This window comes from Heterocephalus glaber, unplaced genomic scaffold (genome assembly GCF_053883595.1).
Source record: "Heterocephalus glaber isolate CG9 unplaced genomic scaffold, H.glaber_assembly_v1.0 deba00000281, whole genome shotgun sequence".
Classification (NCBI taxonomy): domain Eukaryota; kingdom Metazoa; phylum Chordata; class Mammalia; order Rodentia; family Bathyergidae; genus Heterocephalus; species Heterocephalus glaber.
Window position 1 is genome coordinate 6,666,182 of NW_028258139.1, and position 17,903 is coordinate 6,684,084.

General features: G+C 38.6%; 1 long non-coding RNA gene across 2 annotated transcripts in view; it reads right to left on the minus strand.

The window, feature by feature from the left end:
* Positions 1-17,903, minus strand: part of LOC147830198 (uncharacterized) — a 112,013-nt gene that overhangs the window by 1,638 nt on the left and 92,472 nt on the right. For both annotated transcript variants that reach the window (XR_015440705.1, XR_015440706.1), the window contains 2 exons: positions 4,364-4,500; positions 1,126-1,492 (listed from right to left, as the gene is read on the minus strand). This is a non-coding gene — a long non-coding RNA (uncharacterized LOC147830198). The remainder of the gene's footprint in view (positions 1-1,125; positions 1,493-4,363; positions 4,501-17,903) is intronic.

The window sequence follows — 17,903 nt, forward strand, 5'->3', positions numbered from 1 at the left end:
AAGGAAGCCAGAGCTTCCCTTAAGACTTTCCAAAGGGGCCTCCGCAAAGAAGTATCCCAAGCCTCCATGAAGGACATGGACAGGTGAGGCAAGGAGCACTCTGGATAGAGGGTTGGCCATCCCAGAGGGCCACAGCAGGGACCAAGCTACTCTACAGGAAAGCACACAGGTCTGTGGTCAGACAGGTGACCTGGGGCAGATAAGACCTTGGTGGGATAAGGCTGACAAACCACAACAGTGTTGTGGAAAACATAGGACTGCTCTCTGGGGAGTGCTGTCTGTCATTTGATTACAGTATTTTAACCACCACCACACCAGCTGCATGGGGACTCTATTGTAGGAGACCAGAGGGACAGGGAAACCATGTGGCGTCCTATTGCCAGCCCTGGTTGGACAGGATGATCAGGGAGGATGCCCCCAAGCCCTTAGAAGGAGAGGAAATGGGACTGGTCAACAGACAGGGTGTGAGGGAGTGAGGGACGGAAGGAATCACGGAAGCGCCATTGTTTTCACTCAGCTGAATAGAGTGGGTGGTGGTCTCATTTCCTGCAATGGGAATTCTAGAACAGAGGGAGGAGGTAGTAATCAGACTCGACTTGTATTCATGGTAACTGTGAGTTCTGATATGTTCCAGTGTTCCAGTAGGAGTGTCAAGAGGCAGGTGGATGGGGTGGTAGCTAAGCTGGACATAAGGGTTTAGAAGTCGTTGGGTTATGAATGGAATTTAAAACCAGGCCCTGGGTGGGGTCATTCAGGTGGACACTTTGTGGAGGATACATGGGACCCAGGCCAAGCTCGGTTTGCAAAGAAAGGTTCAAAATGAGGCCAGGAAAGAGCAGCAGCCAAAGAAATGGCAATCTCAGGATGGGAAGACCATGAAATTCAAACAAAGAAAGCATTTCCAGGAACTGCGGCTCCCAGCAAGAAGGGTCCTGCGGCTGCACAGTAGGTGCTCCCTGCCCCTGCCAGTGGCCGGGACTGCTCTGGCCAGTAATTGCTGAGCAGCGTCTAGCCAATCAGACTACTGCCTTCACCAATCTTTTATACAACCAAGTAATTCTCCACATAGAAGGTAAACCTCATTTGAAATCTTTCTCACTGTATAAATTGACTATTGCAACTCACCAAGCTTTAGTTTGGCTCCCTTCTTTCCAAAATGAAGGCTCACATTTTCAACTGCTGTGGGAGCTCCACAGATGATGAAAGATTTCCATCTCCTCCCAGCCTCTTTCCTGAGCACCATTTATTATCTCATAGGTGGCGCTCCACGAAGCCTGTGGACATTCTGCAGAAATGGGCCTTCTTGTCTTCTGAACTTTCTGTTGTTGTAACAAAATTACTCAGAAAGTAAATTTAAAACAGGAACGATTAGTTTTGACTCTTGGTTTCAGAGGTTTCAGTCCTCGGTCGTCTGTCTGTTTGTACCTTGTGTAAGGTGGAACACCGTGACGGAAAGCACACGGTGGAACAAAGATGCCCACCTCATTGTGAGCTGTGGTGGGCAGGGGAGGGAAAGAAAAAAGAACAAGATGTACTCATTAAGGGCACACCCCCAGTGACCTGCTTCCTCCAGCTAGGCCCCACCTCCCACAGTTTACATCACCTCCCAATATCCCATTAAGCTCTGAGGCCATAAATGGATCAGTCCACACCTGAGGGCAAAGCCCTCAGCATCGTCACCTCCCAAAGCCGCCCTGTCTGAACTCTGTTGCATTCCAGACCCAGCCTTTAATGCACGAGCTTTTGGGGGTCACTTCAGATGCAAACTATAACAATGAGCATAACACTCACAGAACGTGCAGCATTTTTGGAGAGTGAATTGAATTGGATTATCAGTGTCCAGCTTCAGTACATCACCAGTTCCCAGCCAAGGACCCCAAGGTGTCCCTGCATGCGCTTCAAGGTCTCTGAGGCCCTGAAGTCATGGATAACACTGTGAATTCTTACTCAGGCCATGTCAATCCTGGTGCTGTCTGAGAAGGCTTGGAACCCAAGAGAGCTATATTCCAGGAAGTGAGGTGGGTCTGGGGGAAAGAAGACTTCACAGATGGCTTCTCTACCTAACTCTATTCAAATTTACTTGGTCTTTTTCACTGACTTTTATATACCCGAATAACATCTGTTATCCCCAGAAATATTTGTAAAACACCTGCCAGATATCTGCTCTGTTCTAAAGGCCATGAAGTCAATTTTGGTCAGAACAGATAAAAATCTCAACTTTAATGGAATTTGCCTTCTAATGGGACAAAGAAATCAATAAAATAAATAAATGTATGAGTGTGTGTGTTGTATGTGAGCTGTTAATAAGCACTAAGAAGAAAAAACAAAATAGAAATGATGATAACAGTGTTGTGAACTTTTATGACACATATCGTGTGCCAGATACTTGTCTAAATATTCTGCATGAATTTTCTCATTAAGCCCTCAGGACAACTCCCTGAGTCTGGTATTACTAAGATCGGTGTTTAAATATGCTACAGGTAGAACCCAGTAGTGAGTACCTTGCCCATGGTCACACAGCCCAGGCTGTGAAAAGGAAGGACAAAGGGAGTAACTTTAGGTAAAGCAGTCAGGGAAGGCCACCAGACATAACTGTGAGTGTCCATCCCATGGGATCATGCAATAAGCCAGCTAGCTTTGTCTCTTCTCCATTTATTTATTACTTCAAATTTGTAAAATAGCTGCAATCCTTCTGCTGGAGGATCTTTTCACTCCTAGGAGCAAAGTGTCACTTGCTTCTTACATTTTTTGCCTAACTACTCATGGTTGTTTTCTAAGAAAAACTGAGGGATAAAGAGAGGGAGAGTTTATGCAGAATTTGAATTCTGTATAAACTATAAGGAAAACAAACCATAGGTGAAGTAAATAGGTAACAAAAGGCTAGCATATGTTCATCTGGAAGATGTGAAGAATCGTTTCCAAGTCAAGTGACCTCAAATGAGAACTTCACAGTTTAAACATAAACTGAGATTTGCAAACCATGAAAAAAATTAAGTGCTACTTTCTTTAGATTTAGAGAATGAGAAACTTGAAAATATTTTTTAGGATAAAAGAAAGAATTAGAAAGACAAGGGCATATGCAACTCCTGGTATTGTACAGGTTCTGCAGAACAATGGGCAAAAAAGAAATCTCCTCTCCAAAACCCAGTCTTGCTCAAATGATGTCTGATTAAGAGATAATTATGGAGGAAAATGCCAATTCCACATTTCCTATCTGTGCACTTTACTGAGTATTGTCAGAGCCTCAGGATGGGATATGAAAAGAATAGCATGACAAACTAGGAATGGGAAGAAAAGTAGTCTTGGAGCAGAGCCAGGCAATGTGGAAGTCATTGAGACTTACCAGCATCATTTCCATAATCGTTTTTGGATGCAGGATAGCTGCAGAGTGTGCCATGGAGTCCCATTGATCAGCATTCTGGGGTTACAATGCTGTCATAGAAGGTGGCAAAGCTATTGCTTTTGAAATAACCCATAGAATCTTTATGGAGGAGTAATGTTGGAAAGAGACAAGATGCTCTAACCACGTCCACATTGTGCAACGCCAATGTGCTAGTCTCTGTATCTGCCCCATTATGCCTTCTAGGTCATCTCATCTGCTAACTCAGTAAGAAATGATTTTCCTAAAGCCCTTTATGGGTTATGAGGGCCCATTATTCTCCAACTGGGAAAGTAGACCTCACACAGTATAAAAATCAATGGGCATTAAGATTTTTTAAATCACAGTATAGGCAGCAAAAACTTCCACTGTGTTTCTGGCCTATGTCTTCTGTTTCTAGAACACTGAAGTACCATGTTAAGTAGAAAGCAGGTGCATGGCACCATATGCAGCTTCACCAGCTCACACAGTGAATGAAACCCCATCCCAGCACAGACTTGCACCCTGCTAATGCCTGGCTAGGTCGATAGTCTTTGAGATGCTTCACAGTCCTCCCACAAGGGCTCACCTATTTGCTAGCCTGAGGCTAATGGTCTCCATCAACTTGGAGGAGACTATTACACAAAGACTGCCCAGTCAGCATATTGTGGTCAAGTAACAACTTTTCCCCGACAGAGAAAAAGAAGAGCCCGAGGACTACTTGCAGGAATATTTGATGATTCTCCCAGAGTGCGTAAAATGAAACATCTCATAAACTACCCTTAGGCAGGGATGGCAAATATACTCCTCATCAGACCCAAAGTGACCCTATAACTCACCAGGGAAATCTTCCCACTGAGAGGGTCAGCCTTAATGATTACCTCTAGGAAGCCCAGCTTCTTTGGGGCTGAATTCCACAAAACCTATTCATCTTTTCTGTTTGCTTGGCAATGAAAACACAAATTGCTGAGCTTAATGTTGGTGTCAATGAATGTCTTAACTCACCTGAGTAACAATCTGATCTGCCCAATAAGGATATTAACATATGAAGAGGATCATTGCCTGGCGTAGAATGATAAACAGCTTGACTATCATCATTCCAATTTGCTGTGCAAGTCCTCTGTGGCTAATAGGCTGCCTATCTGGAGAGAAAATGAAAACATATAACCTTGTCAGTGGGGCTCCTAAAGAGAGCATGGCTACTGCATGGCCAAGACTAACTTGGTTTAATATAGTATAGTAATAGCGTGGAATCTGAGCCAAAGCACTCGAGTGTGATACCCAATTTTCCAAGTGTTAGCTGTGTGACTTTGCCTATCAGTGTACTCATCTGTGAAATGGGGACAATGGAAGTGCTGAGCACAGGGTGTATTGTTGAAAGGAATAAGTTGCTTAACATTTGTAAAATACTCAGATGGGTGCCTGCCATACAGGAAGCAAGCACTAAGTACATGCTATTACTGTCATTATTGCTATGCTTAATTAGGCAGCTAGCAGCTGGGGTGGAGTGGTTGGAAGTCGCCAATAGTGCAGTAGTGAGACTGTAAGAGGTTCCAAAGGGGAAGAGTCCAGTAAACAGGAGGGCTGGGTCATGAGGGCAGTGCGCCCAATCCAGAGCAGATCTCAAAGTTCAGAGAATGATGGGCTGGGCTCCTGGCTGGAAGAGAAGGAGGATACGGTTGTGTTTTCAAAGCCTGTAAAAGGGCAACTGCAGAAAAAGAGCCCCAGGAACACCTGCAAAGCATGCCCAGCAAGAACGGGAGACTCTTGATTCTTCTCAGAGTCAATGCTTTCTATCAAAACAAATTCCAACTGAATCCTTGCTCCTTCTTGCCTCTGGGCCTTTATCATGGCTCTCTCCTCCACCTGGGAACTCAGAGTGGCATCTTTAAGTGATTTATCAAGAATGAACTATTAACCAGAACTACTGTGAACCAGTCTACTGCTAAGAGAAACACAAATACCTAAGCCAAACTTTCTGGTCTCCCACACTGGACGGGTCATTTGGATAGCTGCTATAGCCAGGCATCCTATAGAGGCAGCCTTTTTACCTACTAGTTTCCTGTGCAGTCCTAGAAGACAAACAGAGTAGAAAAAAAGACATCTTGGGGCAAAAGACTCATGCAATTTGATATACTTACCTCCTAAGTTCAACTTATCTCATAGTTCTAATTAGCTGAATTATTCCTTAAACAATAGTAAACAGGTATAACATCTTAAACTCTGATAGCCTTTGTCCAGTCCATCAGAGTGCATTCTTAAATGTGAAATATCTGTAGAAACCACTTTCAGAATAGGGCCAATTTTCAGACCTAAATTACTTCTGGCTCCACAGTAGCATCTGCCCATGAAATAAGCTTCTAGCAAAAGCTCAAACTCTCCAGCAGCAATTATCTGGAACGGCCTCAAAACTACATTTTTGCCATTTGAGACTCTTTTCCACAATTACCAGCCATCTTGCCTGTTAGCATGCCTATGTGCAGGGGAAGGCTGGCAGTTACAGTGTTGATTTCCTAATTGAAGTTGCCATCCTTGAATACTTTATAACCATCAGATACAATAGCCAGTGGGGGATAAAAGGCCAATTTATCCGGAGTTATTCAAAGCCTGCCATCTTACAGGAGAAGATTCATCCGCTTATAGAGATGCCCCAGGTGAACTCTACTAATCCTCATTTGCAAACTCCCAGAAGGGAAATTGATAATCTTTTCCACATAACACTTAGGGGGGAGATAAAAATGACTTTTTGACTCAAGGAGTATTTTTGCAAAGTGGAAATCAAATGCATTTGTTAGTCTTCAAAAACTTAGAGCTTTGCAGACAAATACTCAGAAAGAAAGACAACTAAGCATATGCATTTCAGCAGCCACTGGGCTCTCTCCGCGAAGGTCCTCCAGCAGCTCCAGAACCAACCAGTGCACCACTAGGAACTCCTCTCAGCAAACATTTCCCAAACAGTGACCCTGGGTCCTGCTAACCACACCTGCTGCAGGGGTACTCGCGCATGCCTACCATCACATTTAACACAGCGCCGGTACTTGCCATGGGTCTTCTCTGGAGGGAAGATGAGGGATCTCAACCACAGAGTAAATACTGATAGTTCAGCACACTGCGGAAGTCCTCTGCTCAAAATCTTTCTTCTTCACCCTAAGAGTTCTTGATGTTGGTTACCCCCCAATTATATGTAACACAGGCTCCATCAAGACAGAGACAGTTTGTGTTAGCTTGATTAAAGCAAGCCCACAGGCAACAGGATGGATTCCTAACTCCTAACTTGTACTTAAACTAAAATACAGAACAGAAAAATGCAGAAAACAGATCTGCCAAGTCCTTGAACAGTGTTTCAGTTTTCTCGTGCCTCAAAATTATTTTCTCATGCCAGGGCAGTTATTTTCTCCAATGCGATTCTTATGTGAGGGCAAAAATCAGTGTAACCTTTCCCATATGCCTTCATCAAACGGTTGAAAAAACAACCTTCTCTCAGGGTCACCTATGGAGAGATCCAGCCACTTGAGGTTCCCCACAAAGAAGGGCTAAGAAATTGAGCAACGCCATCACCGTAAGTCCTCGGGGCCAGAAGAACAGCAGTCTGGTTTGATTTCCAGTAACCCACGGCAATGATATAGGATAGACTACATCAAGTTCAAGAATAGTACAGACATTCAAAAATCTGATTTTGTTTATTACATTGTGAAAATCTCATCTAATTTTCTTTTGGGGAATATCATTCAAAAGATTAAATTTGTTGAGTTAAGATATTGCCAGAAAAGCTTAATGACCTGACATTTTGGTGGCCATGGTTTTGTTCCTGAGTTTCCCACCACAGTGAATCTTAAATATAGAAACTCCCCCCTTTCCTTCCAAATTCCGTTTTCGCGCCAAGTGATCCATGTCTATGGTTAGGCACTGTTCCTGTTCTCAGCAGATACACAACTATCTCTGCCAGACTTCTCGCAGCTGCCATCCACAAGGCTATCTACTACAGTCCCTACTTGAAAGGCATCCCAGAAATCCTTGCAACAATATTCCCAAAGAAATCCCAGAATCCTTGAGACAACAACTAACAGCTGGTCCAGATATCATTGTCCAAGCCTCAAAGGCCACAAACTGTAGGAGTATAGTTGAGGAAAGACAGAATGAACAACTGAACTGAGCTAGACCAAAGATGGATGGGGAGGTGGGGAAAGAGCTGTGATGAAGGTAAAGCTAGTCAGTTTCTACCCTACACACTTGTCCATTCCTACTGCTGAGCATCCATGATACCATAATCATTTCCATCTTGGTAACTCTCTGCCATGTCATAAACACACATTATGACCTCGTGGGAGAATGGGCCAAATGAGAAGCAGAACTGTGAGGGAAAGAATCCTTGTTAAAGCAAAACTATTTTCAATAATTTAAAGAGGGATTTGAGAAACTAATTCTGGCCAAGAACTTTTTTCAAAATTATGTGTTCTCACCATTAAAGCTGTGCCCAAACTGGCCCTGCTGACCAATCCATAGTAGTCTAGAATGAATTTCCCTCCAGAAAGCAATCTGAGGAGCAGCATAAGAAGCAAGCTGCCTGGTCTACTTTCCCACCCCTAGCTTTCCAGTGGGGGCCTTACACTCCTGGAGCCATGCACCTTCCTACCCACAAGTGGGACCCACTCTCTTATGACTTTAAAATGAAAGGATATTTATTTTACTGATGCCATGACTTGTGATGGAGAATAACTAATCTTTCCTGACAAACACTGAGAGACCTTTGATTCATTCCTGAGCAAAAATCAGGATACAAATCTTCAAACAGAACTGGGGGAGGAAGAAATGCAAATGAGTGCTCTTCAGAAGTCTCATGGCTGCAATTTTTGCTCAGAAGCCTCAAACTCCCCCAAGACCAGCAAGATGAAGTAAGGGAAAGTCTGCAGGCCTTTGACTACAGGGAGAATCCACAGCTAGCGCTGGTGCTATTATCCACACTCCAGTAGCTTCTGGAAGCTATGAGATCACCAGTTTCATTGCTATTACCCTATCCAAGCAGATCAAAAAACACATATGCAGAATATATTGTATACATAGCATAAAAATGCTAATCAAAAAACTAAGCCATATAAGCAGCAAAGAATGCAATGCACATGCAACATCCATTTCCCTTGTAGTGCATTGAATGCCACCAGGATTCATCTCTTGATCCTGTTGCCACAAAGCCAATGATGGGAAAGTAAAGATTGTATTTTATACATGCACATTAAATGCAGACTTGTGCTTTTGACACACTAGCTCTCAACTAAAATGATCCCATTGAGGGGTGGGGATTTAGTCCTGAGTTTGATCCCTGGTACACGCACCCACCTCCCCCCGCCAAAAAAAAGAGATCTCATTGAGTTTCCAGGTAGGACATACAGGTTCTGGAAACTTCTTTTGTTTTCTTCCCTCCCCAATTCCTGAAATGAAGCTGCCCCATTTGCACAGAACAGCTCTGAAAACATTGTGATTAAAATCATTTATGTGAAAAGAATCCCACCCTAGGAGACCTGGGACTCACACTCTGGGTGAGGACTTGGAAGGAAGTAGCTAGGGATCTTATGGGAGATGCTACAGAAGTGAACTGTGGTTACACAGGAAACACTTCCTAAAAGTCAGAAGAAAAAGTGTGCGTTCAGCAACTGTAGGACAGTAAGTGAGAGGGAGAGAGGAAATAACTCACAGATTTGAATTGTGTCCGAAAGTACAATAAACTCCCTCCTGATCATCCCAATCACTGGCAGGAAAAAGTATTTTGACTTTTATATCCTTTTCTGCAGACAAAGACCTCTGTGTATCACTATCTATTTGAATAGGTGAGTTTGAGGACAGCTGCTGAGAAATGACCATCATCCTCTGAACACAGGAAGAGAGCTGATTCTAATAGTGCATCAGCAGAAAGCCATCCAACGAGTCTACGACACCAACATCAGAATAGGACAAATCTTCTATTATTTTAAATTCAGTTTTTAACAAATACCTAAAAACATAAAAACTGTACATATTTATGCTGTACCATGTGATATTTAATACATGCACATATCATTCCAGATATCAGGCTAAATATCCAGTTATCACCTCTTTATGGGGAAAGCATTCAAATCTCTTTAACTTTCTGAAATATACAGTACATTATTATCATCTATGGTCATCCTACTGTGAAATAGCACCCTAGAACTTCTTTCTACTATTTAACTATAACTTAGTGTCCACAGATTAATGTTTCCCCAACCTTCTCTCCCTCCCTCCTTCTCTCCCAGGCCTCTGGTAACCATCCCTCTACTCATAACTTCCGTGAAATTAACATTTTTACATTCTATATATGAGTGAGATCATGCAGTACTTGTGTTTCGGTGCCTGGCTTATTTTACTTAACATAATATCCCTCAGTTTTATCCATGCTGTCCTGAATGACAGGATCTCATCTTTTTATGGCTGAATAGTATTCTATCATGTACACATACCACATTCTTTTTAACAATTAGTCAGTTATGGATACATAAAAGAAAAAAAATCTTAGCGCATATAATGTCACAGATTCTACACACTACTGAAAGGAAAACTTTCCTAAAGCCTCCACAAAACACTATGTTCCACCCGTCTCTACCATTTACTACCTTAGTTAGTTAAGCAGATAATTTAATCTGTCTATGTCTCTGTAAAGTTATAACAATATTTACCTCATGGGTCAATGTGAAGATTAAGGAGTTAGTGTGAAGCTGGGACAGTGTTTGGAATATCTTAAGTGTTGAATAAATGTTAGCTGTCCTCACTGTCAACTGCTGTTGTTATGTGAGGTTCAGACCCACCACACTGCTTGGGACACAACAGGACTTCTCATTAAGTGATTGCTAATGTTGCAGATAGTGCTACACAAAAATTCCTCTCATTCTGCCAGTGATGAATGCCTATTACATGCACAGTGTTCTCTGCACTGGGAGTACACACCTGCTCAGATCATAGTCTTACATCCCACTATGTCTGTCACTTTTATTATTTGTTCTCTAAGTGGTCATCCCAACATCTTTATACTTACTTTTACTAATATCTGCTCCATTAACCTGAAAACTCTACAAAAGTCTATTCCTTCCTATACTTTTCTTGACTTACCAAAAGCTGGTCAACAGTGAAGGGAAAATAAACTGAGCTTTAAATCTTGACATGTCCCCCTCTTTTAAGAGAGAAGACTATGGTGGAATCTGTATGTGAAGAACGGGAAGTGAGCACCTGTGATTGTCAGGGGGAAAAATGGGATTTGGATTGAAACTAGCCAAGAACACCTTTGTGAATCTAACATTTGACTTTTTTTATTAATATTTTTCAATACAGTCTACTTTCAACTTCAGAGGAGAAATTAACCCAATCATTTTTATCCACCTTTCAGCCAAGTTCCCTGATATGTTTATAAAGATCTATATATTATTCATGCTGATGAAATTTTTTTATTTTGCAATATTTGTGTAATTACATGCAATTTTAAGAAATTATGCAAAGGGATCTCAGATTCAGAGTCTCCCAATGCTACCACTTGTGATACTACAGTACAATATCACAGCCAGAATACTGACATGGAAACACAAGGAAACAGTCAGGGTGCAGAATATTTTCACTGTCACAAGGACAATTTATAGCCATATACCCACTTATCTTTTATAGCCCTTGTCAACCACTAGTCCGTTCTCTACTTCTATAATTCTGTCACTTCATGATGTTAAACGGTATACAACCTTTAGAATTGGCTTTTTTCACCATCATAATTATCTGGAGATTTTTCCAAATCATTTCATGTATCAATAAGAAATTCCTTTTTATTAACAAGTAGCCCTCCATGGGATGAGTGTGCCTGTTCATCCAGCCATTCAGTCCTTGAAGCACATCTGGATGGTTTCAAGTTGAGGCTATTACAAATACGGTCACCATGAACATGATTGCACAGGTTTTTGTGTGTGTATAAGTCTTCATTTACCTAGAATATAGAGTAAAATGATGAGCTGTGTACCAGTTGCATGTTTAGCTTCTTAAGAATTCACCAAATAGTACAACTTTACATTCTGTCCTTTAATGTATGAGTGATCCAAATTCTCTGAATATTTGCCAGGATTCAGTGTTGCCATTAACTTTTTATTTTTACAATCTGATAGGAGCGTGATTGCATCCAGTTGTGGCTTTTAATTCTCATTTTCCTAATGGCTAATAATATTGGACATCTATTTGTACACTCATTTGACATGAGAACAGTGAGCCCTGTATCCAATAATTCTGTACCCATAGATTCGACCAACCATGGACTGACAATATTAAAAAGAAATCCATCTATGCTAAACACTTGGGGACTTTTTTCTTGTCATTAATTCCTGAAACAGTTTAAAATAAACTATTTACATAGCATTTACATAGCAATCTAGAAATGATTTAAAGTATGTGAGAGGATGTGCATATATTATATATAAATACTACATCATTTTATATAGGAAGTTGAGTATCTATTGATTTTGGTATCCAGGAGGAATTCTGAAAACAATCTCTATAAGACATCAAAGGGATGACTCTATCTTCTTCAGTGAAATATTTTTTCCTGTCTTTGTCCATGTTTTAAATGTATTGTTTACTTTTTTCATTGTTTAGTTTTGAGGGGTCATTATGGATTCTGAAATTAATCCCTTGCAAACATGGTTTCCAAATACCTTCTTGTATCTATAACTTGTCTTTTCATCTTCTTAATAGGGTCTTTCATAAATCCAGTGTATTTAAAGTCCAATTTGTCCATTTTTCCTTTTATGGATCCTGCTGTCCATTTGTGCCTGTATGTGTGTGTGAAATCTAATAATTCTGCCAAGCTCAAGACCACAGAGATTTTTTCCCTATTCTTTTTAAAACTTTTATAGTCTACAGTTTATCTCTAAGTCTCTGGTACATTTAATTTTTGTGCAGGTGTGAGATTTAGATCGGAGTACATTATTTTCCATATAGTTGCTCCAGCAACTGTATGATTGCTCCAGCAACATTTGTGAAAAAGGCATTCTTTCCCCTAATGAATTTCATTTGTTACTGAGTTATAAAGATCATTTGGGTATGCTTGTGAAGGTCCAGTTTGGGTTCTTTGTTCTTGCACTGATCAATGTCCTCCCTTTCCAGAAAGCCACACAATCCTGATGATTATAGCTACAGAGCACATTTCAAAATCGGGTAGTATGATTTCTCCCACTTTATTCTTTTTCAAAATGGTTTTAGTTGTTCTAGTGTCTTTATCTCACCATATAAATTTATGGTGATCCTGTAAATATTTAGAGATATCTTCCTGAGATTTTGAAAGGAATTGCATTAAACCTGCATATAATACCAGGAGAAGAGACATTCTTATATTCATCTTCCCATCTGTGAACTTGGAATGACTTTCATTCATTAAGATCTTGGGGTTCTCACATCAGTATTTGTTGTTGCCCTCGTACAAGTCCCATGCATGTTTCTTAGACTTACACTTATAAATTTCATTTTCAAGTAAATATAAATGGTAATTTTTATTCTTGTGTCGACATATACATTGCTACTATATTAAAATGCAATTGATTTTTATGTGTCTTTTGTATTCTATGACCTTAATAAACCAACTTATAGTTTCTCACTTTGCTCTCAATTTCTTAGCATTTCCACATAGACAACCATGTCACCTACATATAGAGACCACTTTATTTCTCCCATTTCAATCTGTATGACTTTTTGTTTGTTTGTTTGTTTGGTACCGAGGATTGAACTTGGGACTTTGCACTTGTGAGGCAGGCAGTGGAACCATCGATCTAAATCCCCAGCACTTATTATTATTTCTTTTTTTTACTATAGCATAGGATAGAACTTCCAGCCTTACGTTGAATAGGAGAAATATGAGCTAACATTATTGTCTTGTTCTTTGTCGTAGATATAAAACATTCAGTCTTTCATCATCAATATAATTAACGTTAGCCATAGATCTTTTGCACATATTCCTTCTTCAACAAGTTGGAATTCCTCTTCATTCCTATTTTCTCTCAGGTTTTATTCAGAATGGTTGGTGAAGTCTATAAAATGGTTTTTATAATCATGTAACATGATGGTATGCTTTTTCTATAATAAGGTACATTACACTGATGGATTTTCAAATATTGAACTATCCTTGTATTTCTGAAATGAAACTTACTTGGTGACAATGTGTGATTCTTCTAATATACTGGAAAATTGTACCTGCTAATATTTTCTTAAAGAATTTTACATCTGTGTTTGCAAAGGATAATGGTCTATAGGTTTTTGGGGAGTTTTTATTCCATTTTTTAATTTTACTATAAAGGTATAATTTTATAAAATGAACTGAGAATTTTTTCTTCATCTTCTATTATTTGAAAGACATTCTAGATAATTTATGTTAATTCTTCTTTAAATATTTGCTAAAATTTACCAGTGAAGTCACTAATCCTTGGGGGCTTGTTTTTGTTTTTTGGAGTTTAATTATGGATTCAATCTTTAATAGTTATAAAGTTATTCAAATTATTTGATACTGGATGACTTGGGGTAGTTATTTATTTTTTAAGGAATTAATCCATTTAAGTTGCAAAATCTATATGTGTAAAATTGTAGTGTTTCTTTGATATCTTCTTGATATCTTCAGAGAGAAATGATTTCTTTTTCATTTCTGACTTAGATATTTGTGACTTCTTTCCTTGTCGTGGATCAGTCATGCTTGATTTATCCATTGCTTTGATCTTTTCCAAGGAAACCTCTTCTTTAATTGATTTTTCTTCATCATTTTACTGTTTTCAATTTCACTGATTTCTGCTTTTATCTTAAGCATTTCCTTTCATTTACTGGTTTGGATTTCTTTGTTCTTCTGTTTTCTTGATTCTTGGAATGAGAGCTTAGGATAAACATTTGCTTCTTTTCTAACATATGCATTTAATACTATTAATTTTCCTTCCAGAACTACTTTAGCTGTGCTCTAAAAATTTTGACATACTGTTTTTACACTTTTGTTGAGGTCAATTTTTTAATTTCCATCAGACTTCCTCCTTTATTCATGTATTATTGAGAAAATATTTAATTTTCAAGTGTTTGGTAATTTACCTGTTCCATTTCTGCTATTGATTTCTACTTTTGTCCCAACCTGGTCAGGGGAAACACTGGGTATAATTGCAATTCTTGATCTGATTGAGGTTTCCTTTGCATTCTAGGACAGGATTTATATTAGTTCTGCAGGCACATTAAAAAAAATAAAAAAGTATGTGTTTTACCCTTCTTGGAGTGCTCTGTTTGTTGATGGTATTGGTGAATTTTCTTTCTTTGTTGATTTTCTATTTGTTCCAACAAATGTTGAGAGATAGTTGTGGAATTCCAAATGTAATTGTAGATTTATCTATTTTTCCCTTTAGATTTGTTCACTTCGCATGTTCTGCAACTTTATATTTGATATATTTCTCTTATTGGTAGACAGACACTTTTATCTTTATATTCTCTATTTGCTCAGAAGCATACTTTATTTGATATTAAAATAACCACTTTTGTTTTCCTTTAGTTAATATCTGAATTACATATTCTTTTTTTATTAAGTTTATTGGTACATTTTAGGTATACAACAGTTACATTCATCAACTTGTACCTTTCCATCATATATCTTGGTTCTTATTTTTTCCCCCTTCCCCTGCCCTTCCTTTAACCCCTCCACCCCTCCCAATTTATAAAGACTTTGTTTCCATTTTTTCCTTTTCTCATATCTTTTCCTTTCCCTTCTTTCCTTTCCCCTACCCTTCCCACTTCCCCTGAATTACATATTCTTTTTCCATCTTTTAATTTCAACCTGCTTGAACAGTTATAACTGAAGTATTTGTGGATATCATGTAGGTGCCCATATATTTTAATTCACTCTGCCCATTTCTGTCTTTTACTGGCATATTTAGACCAATCATATTCAATAAGATCACTCATATATTACAGCTTGGTTTGCCACTTCACTTTTAATTTTTGGCTTCTTTATCTTTTCAATTGTTTTCTTTCCTGACTTTTTTAAAAACATTTTTAAGACTTTGATTTTATTTATCTATAATTTTTTTGTATAACTTTCAGAATAATTTCTCTAGGTACTACAATATCTTACAAATCACAGTACATTAATTTTGTAAAAAAATTATTTTATTTTACCCCATTCCCCCCTCAAGCCCCTTCCCCTCCTTATGTACAGAATCTTTGTTTCCATTTTTTCCTTCTATTTTCACTTTTTTTTTCAAATCACAGTATATTAATTTCTATCATTTAACTAGTAGATGTTTCTCTGAAACTGTCATTAATATTTCCTCTACAGCTTTTCTTTTAAAATTATTTTTAGAGCAATGGTGCCCAAAGCAGGAGACACCAGGACCAAGAAGCACAGATGGAGAGTTGGTCCTGAAAATGGCAAAGAAGAAGAAGAAATGGGCATCGAAGGCTGATGAGTATCTTGTCAAGAATTTGAGGCTTCCAGCACCCAGGAGGAGGCTTCCAGGCCACCGTACCACCCCTTCCCCCAGCACACAGGAGGTAAGCCGCATGGGTGCCACCAACACCACCCTTCCCCAGCCCCGCCGTCAAAATGAGAAGACACATAAACAAGTCTCAAAACCAGACTTCCAGATCACCTAAAGCAATCCCAAAGGGAAACAAGATGGAACACTCTGATAAGCAACCACCTGGACTCCCTGAACTGGCAACAAAACAGGATCTGGAAAAATAAAATCAAAAATAATTTCTCAGATAACAGCAAAGATTGTGCCCATAGTGCAAGACATGATTAATAAATCTAGAGAGGACACAGATTAAAAAAATAGAGGATCTGAGGAACATGATGGAATCCCAACATAGGAAACAAATGGAATCCATAAAACAGATGCAAACAGATTTCCAGGAGATTAAAAACTCCACTGAAAGTCTATGCAGCAGAATGAACCAATGTGAAGACAGAATTTCAGACATAGCGGATAAGATTGCAATTAGTGACCAGGAAAAGAAAAAATTGCTTTAAAATAGTAAGGGACCATGAGAAATCAATCCAGCACCTGCTAGATGATGCAAAGAAGAATAAAATAAGACTGATTGGAGTCAATGAAGAAACAAGAGAGAGGCAGATGACATAAAAAAAAAAAAAAAACTGTTCACAGAAGTGATGACAGAAAACTTCCCAAGCAGGGGAAAAGAATTTGACATACAGATAAGTGTGGCATATAGGTCTCCAACTTGCCTTGATCAAAAAGAGTCTACACATAGGCATATAATTGTTTAGATTCCAGAAACCCAACAAAAGAACAAAATTCTACAAACAGTTAGAGAAAAGAAACAAATCACATACAAGGGAAAACCCTTCAGAATCACAGCAGACTTTTCAATGCAAACCCTCAAGACTAGAAGATCTTGAAGTGACATATTTCAAGCCCTAAAGGAAAACAGCCTCCATCCAAGATTGATGTACCCTGCAAAACTATCTTTCAAAATTGGTGGTGAAATAAGATACTTTCATGACAAAGAGCACCTTAGGAACTTCATGAATACCAAACCAGCATTCCAAATAATTTTAGATAACATCCTAGGAAAAGACAATGAGGATCACAACCCCAGGAAGCCCAGCAGAATGAATCAGTTGGGACAACAAGAAATTAAATGGAGAGGGGTCAATCCAATAACAAGAAAAAGTCATGACAATGATAAGTCAATACCTATCTGTACTGGCTATTTATCATCTTCTTGTGTCTACTTTTTAATTGGGTTGTCTATTAATGAGCTGTAAGAGTTCTTTATATATTCTAGTCTAAGGTTATATGTATTATAAATATGGTCTGTTTAAGGACCACTTTTCATTTTCTTAACAATGTCATTTAAAGTTCTAAATTTTGATGGCATCTCATTTATCAGTTTCTTTCTTTTATACATCATGTTTTTTGTATCCTAGGAAATTCTTGCCTACCCTAAATTCATAAACATTTTCCCTTAGAATTTCTTCTTAAAGTTTTATAGTTTTAGTCTTTCACATTTAAGTTCATAGATCCTTTCAAGTTATTTTTATATATGGAAATAAATGGTTAAGGTTAGTTTTTTACATATGGATACCAGGTGTTCTAGTACCATTTGCTGAAAACACTATCTTTTCCTCTGCTCTTGAATTGAGTTTATGTTCTATAAAATGTTAATGTTAAATAATCTTTCAAAACTCAGTGGACCATATACGTGCAGTTCTATTTCTAGATTCTGTTTTATTTCATTGATATATGTCTTTCCTTATGCCAACACTGCCTTGATTACTGTAGCTTTAGAGGAAGACTTAAAATTAGGTAATAAAAATCTTCTAACACTGTTTTGTTTTGTTTTGTTTTTTATTTTTCTAGGTCCCTTGTACTCCTACATAACTTTTAAATTTCAATATCCAATTCTTCATTTATAGCAAGTATACATAGACCTGAATTTTTATATATACCTTGTGTTTTCTAATCCTACTAAATTCAGATACAAGTTCTAGGGCCCCTAGAGATTTCTTAGTATTTTCTCTGTAGATGAT